Source organism: Gopherus flavomarginatus, chromosome 23, assembly GCF_025201925.1.
Source record: "Gopherus flavomarginatus isolate rGopFla2 chromosome 23, rGopFla2.mat.asm, whole genome shotgun sequence".
Taxonomy (NCBI): Eukaryota; Metazoa; Chordata; order Testudines; family Testudinidae; genus Gopherus; species Gopherus flavomarginatus.
Genome location: NC_066639.1, coordinates 6,887,763 through 6,907,205, shown reverse-complemented (window position 1 = coordinate 6,907,205; position 19,443 = coordinate 6,887,763). Strand labels below are relative to the sequence as shown.

The 19,443-nt window shown below is 47.7% G+C and overlaps 1 protein-coding gene and 1 non-coding gene across 2 annotated transcripts in view; one reads left to right on the top strand and one right to left on the bottom strand.

Moving 5' to 3' along the window:
• The window catches only part of LOC127039732 (zinc finger protein 345-like), a gene marked incomplete at its 5' end in the record, with an annotated part of 237,333 nt that overhangs the window by 207,378 nt on the left and 10,512 nt on the right, over positions 1–19,443 (bottom strand). The gene's annotated exons all lie outside the window — the stretch shown is intronic.
• Positions 18,282–18,354, top strand: TRNAK-UUU (transfer RNA lysine (anticodon UUU)). Its single transcript has one exon. It is a non-coding gene; the product is annotated as a tRNA-Lys (tRNA).

Below are 19,443 nucleotides of genomic sequence, written 5' to 3'. Positions count from 1 at the left end.
GGCAACAAGGACACACTGTTGACTCATAGCCAGCTTCTCATTCACTGTAACCCCAAGGTCCTTTTCTGCAGAACTGCTGCCTAGCCATCCGGTCCCTAGTCTGTAGCAGTGAATGAGATTCTTCCGTCCTAAGTTCAGGACTCTACACTCGTCCTTGTTGAACCTCATCAGGTTTCTTTTGGCCCAGTCCTCTAATTTGTCTAGGTCCCTCTGTATCCTATTCCTACCCTCCAGCGTATCAACCACTCCTCCCAGTTTAGTGTCTTCTGCAAACTTGCTGAAGGGGCAATCCACACCATCCTCCAGATCATTAATGAAGCTATTGAACAAAACCGGCCTGAGGACCGACCCTTGGGGCACTTTGCTTGAAACTGGCTGCCAACTAGACATGGATCCATTGATCACTACCCATTGACCCAGATGATCTAGACAGCTTTCTATCCCCCTTATAATCCAATCGTCCAGCCCATAATTCTTTAACTTGCTGGCAAGAATACTGTGGGAGACCATATCAAAAGCTTTGCTAAAGTCAAGGAATAACACATCCACTGCTTTCCCCTCATCCACAGAGCCAGTTATGTCCTCACAGAAGGCAATTAGGTTAGTCAGGCATGACCTGCCCTTGATGAATCCATGCTGACTGTTCCTGATCACTTTCCTCTCCTTGAAGTGCTTCAGAAGTGATTCCTTGAGGACCTGTTCCATGATTTTTCCAGGGACTGAGGTGAGGCTGACTGGCCTGTAGTTCCCCAGATCCTCCTTCTTCCCTTTTTAAAGATGGGCACTACAGTAGCCTTTTTCCAGTTATCCAGGACCTCCCCCATTCGCCATGAGTTTTCAAAGATAATGGCCAATGGCTCTGCAATCACATCCGCCAACTCCTTTAGCACCCTCGGATGCAGCACATTCAGCCCCATGGACATGTGCTCAGCTCCAGTTTTTCTAAATAGTCCCAAACCACTTCTTTCTCCACAGAGGGCTGGTCACCTTCTCCCCATAATGTGCTGCCCAGTGCAGCAATCAGGGAACTGACCTTGTTTGTGAAGACAGGGGCAAAAAAAGCATTGAGTACATTAGCTTTTTCCACATCCTCTGTCCACTAAGTTACCTCCCTCATTCAGTAAGGTGCCCACACTTTCCTTGACTTTCTTCATGTTACTAACATACCTGAAGAAACCCTTCTTCTTACTCTTAACATCTCTTGCTAGCTGCAACTCCATGTGTGATTTGGCCTTCCTGATTTCACTCCTGGATGCCTGAGCAATATTTTTATACTCCTCCCTGGTCATTTGTCCAATCTTCCACTTCTTGTAAGCTTCTTTTTTGTGTTTAAGATCAGCAAGGATTTCACTGTTAAGCCAAGCTGGTTGCCTGCCATATTTACTATTCTTTCTACACATCAGGATGTTTTTTCCTGCAACCTCAATAGAGATTCTTTAATCCTTTAGAGGATTGGAACTGATTTCAGTGGAGGCACATGTTTGCTAGGTTTTTATGCATTTGCACAGGAAAAGATTGAGTGTTTTTCCATTCATTTCAGGGATCCCTACTCAGTGGAACTCCTCAACATAACAGAAATGCAATTACTTTTGTTGAAGGAAGAGGTTTATAAGGGCGCACTTGGGTTTGAATCAAGGACCACTTGATCTGCAGTCAAACACTCTACCACTGAGTTACACCTCCACGACTGCTGTGGAGGTAAGTCAATGATCTTAAAGATTTTGAAGGACAGGCCCTGCCTCAGAGGTCTCCTGTTCTCTTCCCAGACAACAATGCTTTTAAAAATGGGGTTTGATTAAACTTATAGATGCATGTAGACACCACAGCTTGCACACCCACCCACATAGCTTCCCCCAGTGACATAGCTACCACCTCTCAGAGAGATGGATTAACTACTCGGGCGGGACAGCTCTCTTCCTTCTGCTTAGAGCATCTGCATTCTTTATGAATAGGTAGGAAAGAACCTCCTGAATGGACAGTAACCAATTGATCAAATATTGGTGGGTCGGCACTCAATATGGGTAACTGGTCATGCTGGGCTGGATAAGTAGGAGCATTGCCAGCAGACAGAGGGAAGTGATTATTCCCCTCTATTCGGGACTGGTGAGGCCACGTCTGGAGCATTGCATCCAGTTTTCACCCCTCCACTACAGAAACAATTTGGAGAGATTCTAGGGGAGGGCAACAAAAATGATTAGGGGGCAGGGGACTTATGAGGAGAGACTGAGGGCAGGGCAACCCAGAGGGGGGGCAAGTGGGGCAATTTGCCCCAGGCCCTGCAGGACCCCCATGAGAATATAGTATTCTAGCGTATTGCAACATTTTTTTATGGAAGGGGGGCCCAAAATTGTTTTGCCCCAGGCCCCCTGAATCCTCTGGGTGGCCCTGCCCACTCCACCTCCTTGACTCATTCTTCTCCCTCTGAGGCCCCACCTGTGCTCTGCCCTCACTCCCATTTGGCTACTTCCCACCCCTGCTCTTCCTCTTTGGCTGAGGCCTGCTGGTCCACCTTTTCCTTTCTCCTGTCCTGCCTGAAGGCCTCCTTGTGCCTCTTCCCCCCCTACGCCAAGGTCTGCCTGCTGCCTCCACCCCTCTGCCCTTCCCCTGAGACTCACCCTGCCGAAACCTCTCTGCCTCTTCCCCTAAGACCAGCCCTGCCCATCACTTGCAACTCTCTGCCTCTCCCCTGACACCCACCCTGCCCAGCTCTCACACCTCTCTACCCCCTCCTCTGACCTGCCCTGACCAACACCCACACCTCTCTGCCCCGCCCATGAGACCAGCCCTGCCTACCACTTGCACCTCTTTGCCCCTCCCCTGAGACCCGCCCTGTCCACCTCTTTCCTCGGTCATCTCTTGTTATTCCTTGAAACATCAAGGATGTAATAAAAAGCTGAGTTTACTCCAGGGTGAGGAAAGAAAGGAGCCACCAACCCTCTGACAAATCTCAGTGCCCCAGAGAAAACCTGCCCCCTGCTATTGCAATCCCTGATGTGCTGGGGATATGATAGTAAAGGAACTGTCTGAATGATCAAGGCAGGAAATGGACAACAATCTACAGGAATGTCATTGACCACAAACACACTCTCCTCATGCTCCAGCCAGAAGAGAAACGAGCAGGAATTCTTGCAGTTCAGCCAGGGACACAGTTACACAATGGCACAGCAGTGTGTGTGTTGTGGAAGCTGGTCTGAGGGAACATCTGGAATTGATCACTCAGTGAGAACAGAACTAGAGTGTAGTGAGAGACACAGCTCAAGCAAGTAGTTGTGGCTGAGTGGTTAAGGCAATAGACTAGAAACCCGTTGGGGTCTCCCCACGCAGGTTCAAACCCTGCCAAATATGGAGGAAGTTGTGGCTCTTTAGTTTCAACAGAGCTGGGGTCTTGTATCACTTTCAAGCTATGTCTGTGCTAATAGGTAATGTGGCTTTAAAGTGTTTTAATTAAACAGCTGTTCCATGTCCACACTATGCCTCTTGTATCACCAGAGCACATCCAGGATGGCCACAGAGAGCAGTGCACTGTGGGTAGCTGTGCAACTGGCTGCTGGTGCTTTCGGAAGGGTTTGCAATGTCTCCTGGGCTGGTACTGCATCACATGGTGCAGGTTTCTCTATCCCATTGTTCCATGGGAATCCTACTAGATTGCCGGCTGCTTTTCAACTGCAATGTGCCTGGTGGGGTAGAGAGTGTGTTTGTGTGTGTGGGCACACTGTCTCTAAGTTCAGACAGCTGCTGCAAGCAACCAGTCCTGAGGGAGGAGGAGGGGCACAGCCCCAACATCAGCCTCCGCTTCCCTCACTGGCTCAGCTCAGCAAAGCAGCCTCTGTGACACACACACACTGCTGCCTGCTTTGCTCTGTGTCAGGAGTGCTGGAACAGGGGGGTTAGAGGGCCATGCACCACTCTTTACCAGCTGTTAGGACAAATGGTGGAGTGGGGGAAGGATGGAGTCTTGGGCGGGGAAGAGGCATTCTGTGAGTGTGGCCTTGGGGGAAGGGGTGGTGTGAGTGTGGGTCCTTGGGGAAGGGGTGTCATGGGAGTGCCACAGTTCAGACAACGGTGCCCCCCCACTGTAAGGAAGCTCCCGCCACCCCTGTTCTGTGTTCATAGCGTGGGAGAGAGCAGCGTCCACGGCAGTGATTTGCTCACCAGGGCTCTGGCAGGGGGGTTCAGGTGGCGATTTAAAGGGCCTGGGGCTCAGGCCTTTGTAGAGAGCCCTGGGCCCTTTAAATCACCAGCCTGGGGAAGCCGGGCCGGGCTGGCACAGCGTACCCACTCTTGCCAGTACCCCATACCGGACCGGACCGGCTTACTTTCACCTCTGGAAGGTCCTCACATGGATCAATAGCTGGTTAAAACCTGGGAAACAAAGGGTAGGACTAAATGATCAGTTTTCAGTATGTAAACAGGTAACTAGTTGTGTCTGTACTGGGACTATTCAACATATTGATAAACAATCTGCTAAACAGTGAGGTGACAAAATTTGCAGATGATTCAAAACTACAGAGGATAGTTAAGTGCGAAGCAGTCTGTGAGGAGCTAAAAAGAGATTTCACAAAACTGGGTGAAAGGGCAACAAAATGGCAGATGAAATTCATATAAAACGATGCGATGTAAAATAACTGTTGCCACTCAAGTGAGAGATCTTGGAGTCACTGTGTATAGTTCTCTACAAACATCCACTCAATGTGCAGCAGCCAGCAAAAAGCAAACAGAATATTGGGAATCATTAAGAAAGGGATAGAAAATAAGAGAGAAAATCTTATTACCGCTGTATAAATCCATGGTACGCCCACATCTTGAATGCTGCTTGCAGATACGGTCACCCCATCTCAGAAAAGATGTATTGGAATTGGAAAAGGTTCAGAAAGGGGTATGGAGTGTCTGCCATATGAGGAGAGAATAATAAGACTGGGACTTTTCAGCTTGGAGAAAAGATGACTAAGGGGAAATATGATAGAGGTCTATAAAATCATGGCTGGTGTGGAGAAAGTAAATAAGAAAGTGTTACTTATTCCTTCTCATAACACAAGAACTGGGGGTCACCAAATGAAATTAATAGGCAGCATGTTTAAAACAAACAGAAGAAAATATTTTTTCACACAATGCACGGTCAACCTGTGGAACTTCTTGCCAGAGGATGTTGTGAAGGTCAAGACTATAACAGCGCTTAAAAAAGAGCTAAATCGATTCATGGAGGACATGCTCTGAGCGAGGATGGGCAGGGAAGGTGTCCCTAGTCTCTGTTTGCTAGAAGCGAGTGACAAGGGATAGATCACTTGATGATTACCTGTCCTGTTCATTGCCTCTGGGGCACCTGGCTTTGGTCGCTATGGGAAGACTGGACACTGGGCGAGATGGACCCAGTCTAACCCAGTCTAGCTGCTTTTACGTCCTTATGCTCCTTTCATACAGATGCCTGGGATTCTGCCTCACAATGTGTCCCTGGGGTCTCAGCCAAAATGCCCAGACAGGCAAACACTCTGGGCTCCTGAAGCCTCTGCCCCCCACCTAGTGCCTATGGTTCATCCCTGACCCTTGCTGCTGCTCCTTGCTGTAGAAGGTGAAAGGAGCGGAGGCAGAACAGGAGCCTTCTGGGGATGCAGATCTGAGGCTTTGGGACAGACACATTTTCTGAGACATCAGGGCGCTGTAAACCATGCAGCCACCCCCTCAATCAGGGGCTGTTCCAGCCCTGAGTCTGGGTTACCACGATCCCTCCCACAGAGCAGGGTGCCCACAGATTACAGCCTGAAAATAGGCATGTGACACTAACTCCTGTTCTCCCTGACAGGTCCTCCCCTAGACCAAGTGGCACCGCAGGCAAGACATGTCTTCAGTGCCCCCCCATATGTTAAACTTTTGAATATCTTATTTTTCATTGCATTTGTAGCTCAGTTCATGATTTCAATGCACAATTTCGATGCATGATTTTCTCTGTCATATAAGATGATAAATTTGCAGGCTAGGTTCTGTAAGCCTGTATTTATTCATGCCATATATAAGCAAATAAAACAAATGCATTTTCTTTAAGCATATAGAAACTTTTTAATTTTAACGGTAACTGACACGTACTAACATCTAGAAATGGAACTGTCAGCAGCACAGGGTGGGCCAGTATTAAATAGTGTTACAGTAGCAGACAGCGTTAGGAGGTTAACGCAGGCCTTTAATTGAAAGGTCGCTTCTCTCACCTTTCCCCCATGAACTGAAGCGCAGCATTAAAGAGATCCAAAGATTGGCCAATGGCATTTTCAAGTGCTAAAATAGCAAGCGATGTCGCTCTCTCATTGGCCATCAGCGACTGAAGATGTGGTTTAATGAGCCAAAAAGAAACCTAGCAGCTGCTGAAGTAGTTCAGTTGGGAGCGTGCTAGACTAGCAGGCTATTCTATCCAGCTTTGTGCACATGTGGGATGTTTTCTGAAAGTGCAGCAGTTCCTTTAACTGCCACGAGTCCCTCATTTCAGGCTATGGAGCAGGAAAAGACAGCATGGGCTTCTGCACTGAGTTGGCCCACCTGACTTTTCATTCTTCTCTTGCTCTTTGTCAGCAAGGGGAAGAAGAAGAAGCTCTCCCTCAAGCCGGAGTCACACGGGCCAGGTAAGGACGACTTCCTGAGTGCTGGCTCCAGTCCTCTGCTCTGCCATCTGACCTACTGAAGGGCTGCCACCACTTTCTCTAGGTTTGTCCATCGGTCTGTGGAAGGGTGAGCAACAGCCAAGCAGGTGGAGTTTCTGTAGTGTAGTGGTTATCACATTTGCCTAACATGCAAAAGGTCCCTGATTCAAAGCCAGGCAGAAACATGCTAGTCTCCTTTTCCCAGATCCCCTTGCTGTTCAGGAAGGCGCTCCTACTTCTCCGATTGGCCTGTCCCTGGGATAACTCCAACCGCTGCATGACAGAAGGTGCTGACAGTAGTGGAGAAAGCACCTTGGTGTCAGGCTGGAGAACGTAGAGGAGTTAGGCATGTTACCTTTCAGAGGCGTGTAGCTTGGCCTCCAATGCCCTTGGAGACTGGCTGGTGGATGCCGGCTCTTTCTGCTGGCCTCCTTTGCGTGACTTGCCAAAGTAGGAAGTGAGGCAGGAATGGGGTAAAAGAGGAAAGTCAAACTGAGAAAGGCAGGGCAGAAACTAAACACATCATTGTGGCTAAGTGGGGTTAGTAGAGCACCATCATTCATTCTGCAAAGCCTGGGGAAGTATGGTTGGCTGCTGGGAGGCAGAATGCTGTGCCTGCCTCTTGGCTTCCCAGGGATGGCTACTTGAAGCCCAGGAGAAGAAGGGGGGTTCTGGGTCAAAGGAAAACAAGCAAAGCTGAGTCCAAGTGGAGAATGGCTGCTCCTTTATGGCCAACCTGGGGGCATGACTGATGGTTTTAGAGGTGGAGGCTGGGCTGGCTGTGAGCAACTGGGATCCAGGAAACCACCGCCTGCCCTTCTGAGGGCCAAACTCATGGAGGTGCAGTTGGCTGCTGGGAGATAAACCCCTGTGGCTACCTGTTGGCATCCCAGGGATGGCTACTTGCAGCCCAGGAGAAGCGGGGTTCTGGGTGGAAGGAAAAGAAGCAATGGTGAGGCTGAGTAGGCTCCTTTCTGGCCAAGATGGTGGGCTGTGGTGAGTCGGAGTTCCCTGTAAGCCATAAGTGGACTTGGTGCAGTGAAAACTGCTGCTCCATTCTGGCTGACCTGGGGGCACCATGGACGACTTGGGAGTGGGGGCAGGGCCCTGGCTGTGAGCAAATGGGATCCAGGAAGCCCAGCCTGCCCCTCCAGGGGCCGAGTCTTCTTCTTCTCTCCTGTCATGGGGAGCCCAGCCTCAAGCCTGCCCAGCATGTGCTGTAGCTCGAGCATTAAGCCTTCCTGTGTTGCCTGTGCTGGAGCTGACCCTGGACCCCTGTGGGGCACCGTTGGGGGAAATCCTGACTGCAAATACTTCTAGGGGAAGCAGCCATTGTGGTTCGCCCTTCCTGCTCCCTTCGCTGCTGCACCCTAAAATCCCTGTCAGCCGGCAAAATGGGCTAGGAGCCTGGAGAGAGGAGGCAAAGGGGTGGCCTGAGTCCACTCGGGCACTGCCCCGCCCCAGGCAGCCCGCAGAGACCTGATGCCTCCCCAGGCAACGCACAGAGATGTGCCAGCAGAGCTAAGGCAGTTCCCTGCCCACTCTGCCCCCTCCCTTCATGCTGCACTGCTCCTGGAAGCAGCTGGCATATCCCTGCCACCCTGAGTGCAAACTCCATAGCTGACCTGCCCCCGGATCCCACTGCCTAGAAGCCACTGCTGGAGTGGAGTGTGTGCGGGTCACTTTGGGAGCTGTGCTCCCCGAGGTAAGCACCCCCCTCCGACCACCTCCTGCACCCTTACCCCTGCCCCAGCACAGAGGCTCTCTGTGTCTTTAACAAGCACTGTCAAGGATTGGCCAAGAACTTCTGCATTGTTTATGTGAAAGAGACACAAAAAAAGGGAGCCCAGCGGACAAGTTTAATTCATAAGCACAAACTGGCCGGCCAAGCCAGGATCTCTCAGTTACTCAGAAGGCTCTTCAGCCTGCTCTTCCCAAAGACCAGTCTCTGGAGGCTTTTGTGACATGATGTACCTCAAAATAGCCCCCTGTAGCTCACATATTCATCATTCATATATGTCTGTGATATCTCATACAAACCATTCCATGTAAGTTATCACATAAAAAGTCATGATCTGCTGAAATCGGTTAGTCTGTCCAAATATGTATAGCATGAGGGTGTATGAAGTTATGCATTTTGCTGTATGGTTGTTACTGAAATATGCTATAATTTTGCTAGTGACCCTTGCCAAGGAGGGAGTTCAACAACCATGAATCAGCAGAGGAATTGTAATTAAGGGATTTCCAATTCAATGACAGATGCCCAAACACAACACTGTGGGGACTGCTCAAGTCTATGACTCAGTTGCACAAGACCACACCAGGAGGATTCCCCAACCTAGTGACTCAGCAGAGCCCACCCGGACATGTCTGGGCAAGTGTCTTCTAGACACTTGAACTAAAGATATAAAATAGGAGACTGTGGCATCATGTTTTTGCCTTTCTCCTCCCCCACCTATGTTGGAAGCAGCAGGAATCCTGAGAAAATGAAGGGGGGAATTCTATGTATTAAGAAGGGTAACATCCAGTGGGGTGAGAAAAATGCTTGACCTAACTACTGCCTAGTGTAATAAGGTGTAAAGTTTAGATTTTGCTGTGGTCATACAGTGCTTAGTGCTCTGCGTTGTGGCCACAAGAGCCACGGATGCAAGTTGAGTTATGATGACCTTTTCCTTGTCTCAACATTTCTTAGGTGCCTCTTTCCAACACTGGTCATAAAAAATGACTGGTTTCTTTTGGAAGCATTTGCATTGCAAGGCAGATGCACTCTTCTCTGTTTCCTCTGAAGATTGACCAAAAGATGGGAAGAGCGGACACATTTGGCAAGGCACCACTGGGTGCTGCATCCCTAACTCCACTTTACCTGGCAGGTGAGTCAGCCAGCTTAGCCACGGTGCCACTCTCCGGGACTTTTCTCCCAACTGCTCAATTTTTCATCAGTGACTATCAAAAGGAAGATGACATGACATCTGCATGTGGACATCCCCAGTGAATCACAAGGAGGTGTGGCGCAGGCTCTCATGTTGCAGCTATGGCAGTCAAAGCAACCACCATGCTAATGCCAGTCACAGCAGCCTTTTCATCAACTCCAAGCATGTGATTTGATTCTTTCCAATGCTTCTCTACAAAGAACTCTTTTCCTTAGCAAGCAATGACTTTGCTACCAAGGGAGGTCTCTTCTGTTTCCTAGGAAGACACAGGAAAATGTGAGCAGAGGAGACAAAAGCCATACTCCAAGGCACCAGTGGGAGTTGAATCCAGGATCTCCTGTTTACTAGGCGGGTGCTTTAGCCAGCTAAGCCATAGTGCCTGCCACAAAAAAATGTTTGCAACTGTTCCATTTGATGGTCCAGGACAACACCTGCAAATTCTAAAGTACAGACGTTCCACATTTCCCTCAGGACCTGCAGACCTTGAGGTGTCTGGCTCTCCGTGCACAGAAAGCCACAGCTGAGATGACAGAGGGCTTCTAACATGTGTTTCTCGCACCAGCCACTGTGATCATATAGCGGTTAGTGATCTGTGTTTCAGTTAAAGCAACCTTGGCTCACTTCTCAGTTATGGTAACCTTTCCACCACCTCTAAACTTCTCATTTGCCATTTTCCAAGTGTGGGGAGGTGTCTGCCCCCAACCAAGCAGGAGAACGGATTAAGGCAGCCTTGCAGAGGCTGCATAGAACCCGACCTATCAGGAAAGGGCTTATTGGGAGAGCCAATCAGGAGAAGGCTTGCTGGAGCAGCCCATATATAAAGGGCTGCTCAGCACAGCAAGAGTTAGTCACTGCTTGGAGTTTGAGACGCGAGGTTTGGCTGGGGAAGGGGAAGGGGAAGGGTGGGCACCATGCTCAGAGTAGTGCTGTGTGGGTAAGCGGCGCATGAGTGACCTTCTGGCTGAGTACTGCCAGACTGTGGCCCTGATGCAAAGGCAGGGGAAGGTGCTGGGGCTGTGGGGAAGTGGTCCAGGGAAACAGATGCAGAGTTGGAGGTTCACCACTTTTGCCTCCATAGCGGCTGACACAGGTGGCTACACTCTGGACTGCAGCTGGCCATTGAGGAAAGTGTCTGGGTAGAGAACAGCTGCCCCCGGGAAGGGGGGAGAGAACTGAGTGAGGCACAGCCAGAGGGCTGTGTCCATAAGAGGATACTGAAGTCCTGAGAGCAACATGGGTCCTAATGATAAAACAGATGCAGCCAGATGCCACTAGAGGAAGGCGCACTGGCGAACCAGAGCTAATTACCAGGATGGCCAGCAAGAGGCACCACATGGCCTATTACACCAAGACTTAGCCGCAAGGAAGGCTCTATCTGTCTTGAACAAGCACTTAGAAGGATTCTGCTTACAGGTCTTTTCTTTTTCTGAAAAGAGATACAAAAAAGGAGCCAACAGACACACTAGGTTCAGCAAGGAAGAACTGGCAGGCCAAGCCAGGCTCTCCTGGTTAGTAGGAAGGCTCTTCAGCCAGCTCTTCCCAAAGATCACTATCTAGAGACCTTTTAACAGCCACTGCAGATGCTGACCACAAAACAGGCAAAGAGATGCCAAAATAGAGTTCTGCACTGCCTTCAGCCACCACACTACCAGGAGCTCTGTGCACAGAGAGGCCCCTGCTGGTGGAAAAGGCTTTGGTAGAGACTCTTCTGACACCAGCCGTTCTCAAATAGTGTTTAGTGCTCTGTGTTGTGACTTCAGCATCCACAGATGCCAGTTCAGTTGGGGGACATTTTTCCTGTCTCCACATTTGTCTAGTGCCTCCTTTCAACACTTGTCACCAAAAAGACCTGTTTCTTTTGCAAGCAATGTAGAGCTAGGCAAAGGCAGTCTTCTCCATTTCCTCAAAAGATCACCAAGCTGTGAGGAGAGGACACACATTCAGCCAGGCTGGATCCTGAATCTTCTCTTTATTCAGCAGGTGTTCGAGAAAGACACAAATCTACACCATGTAGAGGTCAAAAATAGGAGTTTATTACACACAGCGCTGGCGGAGTGTCACCTTGCTTATTAGGCTCAGAGACATTGGTAATTAATTAATTGCAATAGAATATATAGATTTTCCACAAGTGGGGGTAAGTGACGGGATAGGCAGTTCCACACCCCGGTATAGGTTTTGCAGCAAGACAAGATAAGCACATTAGCCAATAGTTAACAGATTACATAATGTCTCCACCCATGGTCTCAAGTTAGCAAGTTAAATTTCATTAATACTTTGATAAAATGTTGTTAGTATAAAATATCTATGTTGAATTCTAATTTGGGGTCCATAGGAATGGAGCAACTCCTTTGATTGTCCAACAGGTACAGTCCTAGGGGTTAAAGCAAAGAAACAGTGAAAGTATATGGCAATAAAAATTTTCTGTGAGTCTAAAGGCAGGCATTGGTCCCTGGGAAGGGACGTGGAAGGATGACATATCTTATACTGACATCTGCCAACTTTTCATAAACTCAGGATTGGATCTGTGGGAAGAACGTCTCCCTACAGAAGAAACAAACACAATAGGAACAGCGATTCTTTGTTCAATCTGCATCTCTGAATAAGACACAATTCTTTAGTTCTTAGCTCCAACCTCTGGCAATTTGCTGACCAGGCCTATCTCAGCAAGCAAGGCTTTCTGTTTACCCCAGCTTTCTTTTAGCTTATCACTATTTGCTAGGCCTCTGGTCCTTGACCATACTCTGGACTTTGAGTCTGGAAAAGAGCTGGCACAATCCATGCACCAGGTTGCTACATAAAGAGCAAATAGATTTTTAATCCTTCACATGAAGTAATGGCAAAGATCTTGGTTCAGGCCTGTAGCAGCGATGGAATAAACTGCAGGTTCAAATCAAGTCTCTGCAGTCCATCCACAGCTGGGATGGGGCATTCAGTCCTTCGTACAGGGCTGAAGCTTGTTTGTAGCAAAGTCCCTCTAGAGGTATGAAGCAGGACTGAAGACAAGATGGAGATGAGGCATCAGCCTTTTATAGTCTCTTGCCACGTGGTCTTTGCTTTCTTTGTCCCAAGGACACTCTATCCATCACGTGGCATAGAAAAACCTTTGAGTTCTGTCCACAGGCAGGTCCCTGCATACCTTGTTGAGTCACAAGGTGTATCTGCCTTCTCTCAATGGGTCGATTGTACAGCTGATGGTCCTTAGTGGGCCATCAAGCAGGCTAGGCAGAACTGACACTAACTTGTCTAGAGTGTTCCCCAGAAGCAGAGCACGAGTTTGAAATATGGACAGCATAGAACCAATATTCATAACATCAACTACAAAAACGATACACATCTAGAGATAGCATCATTATAATCAGCCAATCAGCACCTCTTCACAGACCCCTTACCTGGCAACTTTTCTACAATATTGGCTGCAAATATAGAACAGTGGTCGCAATGGTGATCTATACAGTTACAGATTAAGTCATTAATGTCACAGGAGGTGACATGGTATCAGTGAGACTGACATTGGAATGCTGCCTCCAGTTTTGGTGTCCTCGGTTGAAAAAGATGATGTGAAATTGGAGCTGGGGCAGAAAAACGCCACCAAATGTTCTGAGGGCTGGAGAAAAATGCCTTCTAGTGAGCTATTGAAAGAGCTCAGTCTGTTTAGCTTATCAAAAGAAGATTGAAAGGTGACTTCACTGAAGTGTTGAAGGGCCTTAATGGAGAGAAAATATTGGGTGTTAGAGGGCTTTTTAATTGAGCAGAGAAAAGCATAACAAGACACAACGGTTGGAAGGTAAAAAAAGACAAATTCATATTACAACTAAGGCACAAATATACAACAGCGAGGATGATTCACCACAGGAACAAGCTACCAAGGAAAGTGGTGGATTTGCCATCTCCTGATGTCATTTAATGAAGACTAGATGCCTTTCTGGAATGGGTTTGCCCCCGAGGTAGCTCTTGTGTCATACAGGAGGCCTGTGATATACAGAGGTTCAGATTAGAAGTTCTAATGATCTCTTCTGGCCATAAAGTTGACTAATTTCTGAAAAACAGTGTAGCATTGGCAGCAGCGTCTGATGTTTTCCTGTCTAGCCGGCTTGCTTCCTAGAACGAACGCTCCTTGAGTGGGGTGATCCACAGGGAGTAGCTCAAACCTCCAAAGTGCCTGGCCAGGGCAGGACATTAGCACAGCAAGGAAGGGAGGTGGCAGTGACATCACAAAGGCCTTTTACAGCACCTCAGACTATTGGTCAAAGGGGGTGGGGAGGTGGTGACCTCACAGAGAGATCCGGACATCATCCAGGCAGGACAGGGGCGAAGGACCAGGGAAATCTCAGAGACCCCTGTGGCTTTGCTTCAGAAGTCTCCTTCTCCAGGTCTCTCCTTGAGGACTGACAGAGTATTCGGGTTCATGGATATGAGTGCCAGGAGGAACCTCTTTCGAGTTTTCTCCTTCCCTTGTAGTGATTTTACTAGAAAACAGCCGTCCCTGTTTAGAAGAGGCAAGAGCCTCCTGGAGGTCTGAAACCTGTTCAGTCTGATCCATCTGGTGAGAGTTGAATTCTAGGCATTGAAAACACGAGCTTAAGGAGGCAGAATTTTATTGCGCACCTGGTATTTTGTCCCTTCAAATTACTGGGGACATTAGAGTTTGTCCTTTTTGTTTCACCTTTCCCTCCATCCTTCCATCCCTCCCTCCTTTCTCTTCGTCTCTTGCTTCTTTTGTCCTTTCTCCTGTTCCCCTCCCAACACCAGGGTGTTTGTGTGTGTGTGTGTGTTGCCGGGGAGTGCTCTGCAGCTCCCACTGTGTGTGGTCCATCCAAAACTATGGGGCTGAAATAGTGCTCTGACTGATCCCCACTGGTGACCTGGCCCATCCTTTGGGATCTCTGATGAGAACCTTCAGCCTCAGTTTGTACCCTGATTGGCTGAGCCAAGGGGTCATTGACAGGAAGGAGACTCAGGTCCTTGCTGGTCTCTTTTAGGACCAAGGTAATAAGTCAGAACCAGTTCTATGTTTGACAAATTTTGCTGCTTCTCTACATTAATGGTCTCTGAGCAGTTGATGATTCTCTCTAACATTGCAGTTCTCAAATACTTGCTGAATAATTCTGTCACTGTTGTTGGTCTGGAGCTCATTTGAGAGCACATTAAGGTCATTCAATGTCTGAAATTCAAGTTCCGATGGTTAGTTTGAAAATTAGGGCTCTTGTGTCTTATTCCCAACTCTGCTACTCGCTGGCTGGGTGACCTATGGCAAGTCAATTCTCCTTTCTCAGCCTTAGATTCTCCCTCTTTCAAGTAGAAATAATAATGATCCGCTACTACCTACCTCACGGTGGTTGGAGGATGGGGATCCATTGGAGAGTATCACTATAAGTAGTGCATAATTTGAGGTGTCCTATCACATTTACTCAGAGCAGATTATGATATAATAGAATAGCTGAAATAGTCTATTTGATTTGTATGTTTTTATTTTGAAATTGTTAAGAGAAGCAACGACTTAGCTCAGACTGAAGCTACTTACGTAATGTTTGAGATCCAAGTGTCTCCTCTTTGTGTGCGAGGAGACAATTTAACACACTGTGACAAACAGGAGATGCTTTTGTTTTGCAACAAAATATTTTTGCAAAGAACTTTTATCCCACTTGTTATGATTTCGAGAAACAAATTGATTTAGTTTGAATGGGATTTTCTGACAGAAACAGTTTGAATGACATTTCCCCACCATCTTGATTCCTGGGCTCTACCCCTGCCTCTGAGGGGTTTGTTGTCCATTAGAACAGGAGTCGGAACTGGTGGCTTTTCTTTCTGGCTCTGCCACCGTTTTGCTTTGTAGGCCCTTGGGTAGGTCAATTCCCTTCTCTAGACCTCAGTCTAGTCTCATCCGTCCAGTGGGAACAGGGACAGTTCTTGAACTCTGGGCAGTTGTGAGCTTGAGTGAGACAAGGGGCATTAAAGCCCTCTGTGAAGGAGAAAAGGGAACTTCTTAGTGAGTGGGGATCCTCTCTGTATGGCCCCAATGGGGAAGGGAAGAGATGGTGTGGGGGAGAAGACGGGCAGAAGGGGTCAAATGGGGCTAAACCAGAAATGCAGAGATTTTCTTCCTGTTAAAATATTCTGGAGTCTCATCGCTGAAAAATCACATCTTCAGGTAGGTTTGAACCAGCATCCTTTCAATTGCCAGGCAAAGGTGTGAACCACAGAGACTGATAACTGCCTGTTTCCCAGCTTTGCCTCAGAAGCACCTGCAGTGGTGTTACTGGTTAGTGCAGAAGTGACTATAGCTGGGTTTATAAGTTCAAACCTTACCTTAAATACTGGTTTCTATTGCCCCTGTAGCTTCCCCAACTTGTTTTGCCCAATTCACATGGAAAGTACCCTACTAGGAAAAGGAGAATAAGTTCTCAAATGTGGATGTGAGTGCTCAGCTTGGAAATATCCACCCTCTGCTGCCATGAATTCCAGTAGATTGTTCACTGTCAGAGAAAATTGATCTATTAGCTGCCAGGAAAGGTGTCTGGGCACCATATCTCCCTGTGTCTTCCAGTGCACCCCTGGCTCGGTCACGGCTGTAGATTCTATATGCATTGAGTCTAGCTCTTTTCTAAATCTTCCTAGCACAGGTTGGTAGTGTCTCACTCTTGTAATCTGAAGGTTTTGAGTTCAAACCTCTCAGAAGACAATGGTTTTTGCTCCCCGCTTCAAATTTTCTAAAGGAAATCAGAGAAAAGAAACTACAGGACAGTGTTTTCTAGGCATCCTCGCACCCATCTAACACACACACACACAGACTCTTCTAAGGCATTAACTTTTCCTTCTCTATTGAGTTTGTATTCTCCATAGAGCAAAATATATCAAACATGCAAGTCTAAGCCTAATACAATAGGAAACTCAATACTGATAAAATCTCACCCTCAGAGATCTTCCAATAAGCTTCTTTTGCAGACTAGTCTTATTTCTAGTCTGGGCCCAATCTTTTCACCTGGCTTAATCCGTGTTCCAGCTCAGGTGGCAGCTAGGGGATTTCTTATGACTGCAGCCACCTTTCTTCTGTTCTACCCACTTATAGAACTTTGGTACAAGGCAGGAATCTTTTGTCTGTCTCCTGGGGGAAAGCCCCAGGTTTAAGATGGATTCCTGTACCAGGTGACATGCTCACATGTCCTGTGAGACCCTAAGCCTTCATTCTTCCTGGCCTGACTCACAGATGGTGCAGGACAGAGCCATCTACAGTCAATTGTCCTGATTAATGGGAGCCATCAAGCGTCCAAACCACTATTAATGGCCCACACTTTGCATCATTACAACAGGACCTCAGAGTTATAGTTCATATTTCTAGTTTCAGATACAAGAATGATCGGTTCATACAAATACGATGAACACACACAGTAGATTATAAACTTTGTAATGCTACCTTACATGCATAAAGCATACTCCAGTTACATTATATTTACACTCATTAGCATATTTTAATAAAATCATACGGAGTGCAACGTCATAGCAGGGAAAGGGTTTTACTGCAGCACCTGGGAGCAGTTGAGTTTCATGTTCAGGCTGTGGTATGAGTTTCTCCAGGTTTCTCGTAAGCACACAAGGCCCTTAGCAGGTGCTCTTGATACAGGAAGGCCCAGACATGATAAAGTGATGGGAATTGCATTTTCCTTTTTTAATTTTTGTATTTCCAATGACATTTCTGTTGTGATTTCGTTTTGTTTTGTATAACTGTGTTTTCTCCTGGATTTGCTATTTAACTAAAAAAGGAATAAGGCCTCAGGGCACCGGATGGAGGAGTAGGCTGGGGCTAGGACTGCTAAAAGAGCGAAAGCATCAGGTTTTCTGTATTGTTTCCTGCCCTAATTTTCTGACCAGTTTCTGTTCTGCATGAAATTTGCTGAGTTAGTAGAGCATCAGACTTTTAATCTGAGGGTCCAGGGTTCAAATCCCTGGCCAGGTAGAAAGACAATCTCTCAAGATTTTCAGAAGGCATCTGTTGAGGGCTCTCTTTGACTTCAGTTTTTCCTTTTCAGAACTTGGCCTTTCCTAGGAAGGACCCTTTACTGCTTGGGACTGAAGGTGCTACTTCCTCACCTGTCCACTGGCATTGCAGTTTGGAGGAAGAAAAGCGTCTGGGCCTGCAACAAAGTGCTGTGTGGTGATTTTTTGAGCAAATGTAGGACTGGTCAGAAAGGCATGTTCCCACTGGGTATTCCCTGACAGAAAAAATTGTCCCCACAGAGTCTTTCATGCCAGAAGTCTGACATGCTTAGCTGGTCCCATGGTGTAAGGGCTGGTGTTTAGAACTATGAATCCTGAAATCAAAGTTCAAACCCTAGTAGAACTTTAGGATCTTTTAATTGCCAGCTAATTATCCTGGGTTTTCCAAAACTTCATCTTGCTCTTTCCAGTGACACGGTAGCCTGTCTCTTGCCTGCTAGCTGTTGTGACTCGCACAAGAGGGCATGTTTGATCTGGAAGCGAGGCCCTCCCTTACACTCAGTCTGAATAAAGGTCAATGTACGACTGCATGAGATAGGTCAATTTTATTTTGCTTTGTATAACCGTGTTTTCTCCTGGATCTGATATTGAACTAAAAAAAGAAGAATGTCTCTGGGCACCAGATGGAGGAGCAAGATTGGCCTAGGGCTGCTAAAGAAGCAAGAGTAGCAAATTTTCTGCCCTCTTTTTCTTGACTAGTTTCTCTTCTGCATCAAACTTGCCCCTTTTCCTGTGAACCTGGCTAGCTCAGTTGGTAGAGCATCAGACTTTTAATCTGAGGGTCCAGGATTCAAGTCCCTGGTCAGCTGAAGAGGGGAGATTTCCCTGTATGGTACTCCTCCAACAACTGAAAAAGGCATCTCTTCAAGGTGTTATTTCACAACACTCTTTTTTTCTCCAGGACTTGGTCTTTCCTAGAAAGGGCCATGTACTGCTTAGGACGGAAGGGGCAACTTCCTCACATGCCCACTGGCCTCTCAGTCTGGATTAAGAAAGGCCTCTAGGAGTGCAGCAAACTGTTACATGCCAACTTGGTGAGCAAATGCAGGGCTGCACCCGCAGGGTCATCCACACCAGAACTCAGCAGAGATCTGGGGGTTCCCTATTGGTCCCATGGTGTAAGAGCAGCCCTCAGGACTTTGAATCCTGCAATCTGAGTTGAATTCTCAGTGGGATCTGAGGACAATTCCTGTGCGACCTAATCCTGCTGGGTCTTCCAAGGCTCTGTCTTGCTCTCTCAAATGATATGAAAGCCTGTCTTTTGCCTGCTAGCTGTTGTGACTTGAGCACAAGAGGGGATGTTTGATCCAGAAGGCTGGCCGTGCCTGAAGTCCAGTAGGTAGGGATGGGAGCTCCATTTTCTCTGAGTCCTGAAGCTGGGCTGCAGCCTGGCCTAGGAGGCAGCCCTATTGGTTGACCAACTGGCCCAAAGTCATTTGGGCCATGTTGATGTTCCCCAGGAATGCTGAAGGGCCTAAGGTAGGGAGGCTCAATATTCCCCCCATCAGTCAGGGTGGAAGAGGAGGGCTGCAAGAGTGGGCAGGTTGATGAGCTGAACCTTCTAGCATTTAGTTGGGTATATAGTGAGGAATGCAAACTGGGAGAAGCAGCTGCTGGCCTGTGAGGAATGACTCAGCCGGTGGCGTAAGTGAACCTTTTAATTACCTACAAAGCTGTGATGCTCAAGACCTATCTTTCGGCTACAGGGAATTTCCTCAGCCATGTATTTCCTCCTGCTCCACGAGTGCTGCTGAGGCTGAACATGACCTTCCACTTCTTGTGGGGCAATAGGATGTCCCTACCTAGACAGGAGATGTGTGGCTTTTCTGCCATATTAGAAGAGAGGTTGGGCCTGGTGGGCTTTGAAGTCTTTTTTGGCTTTACATTTTTGTTTTTAC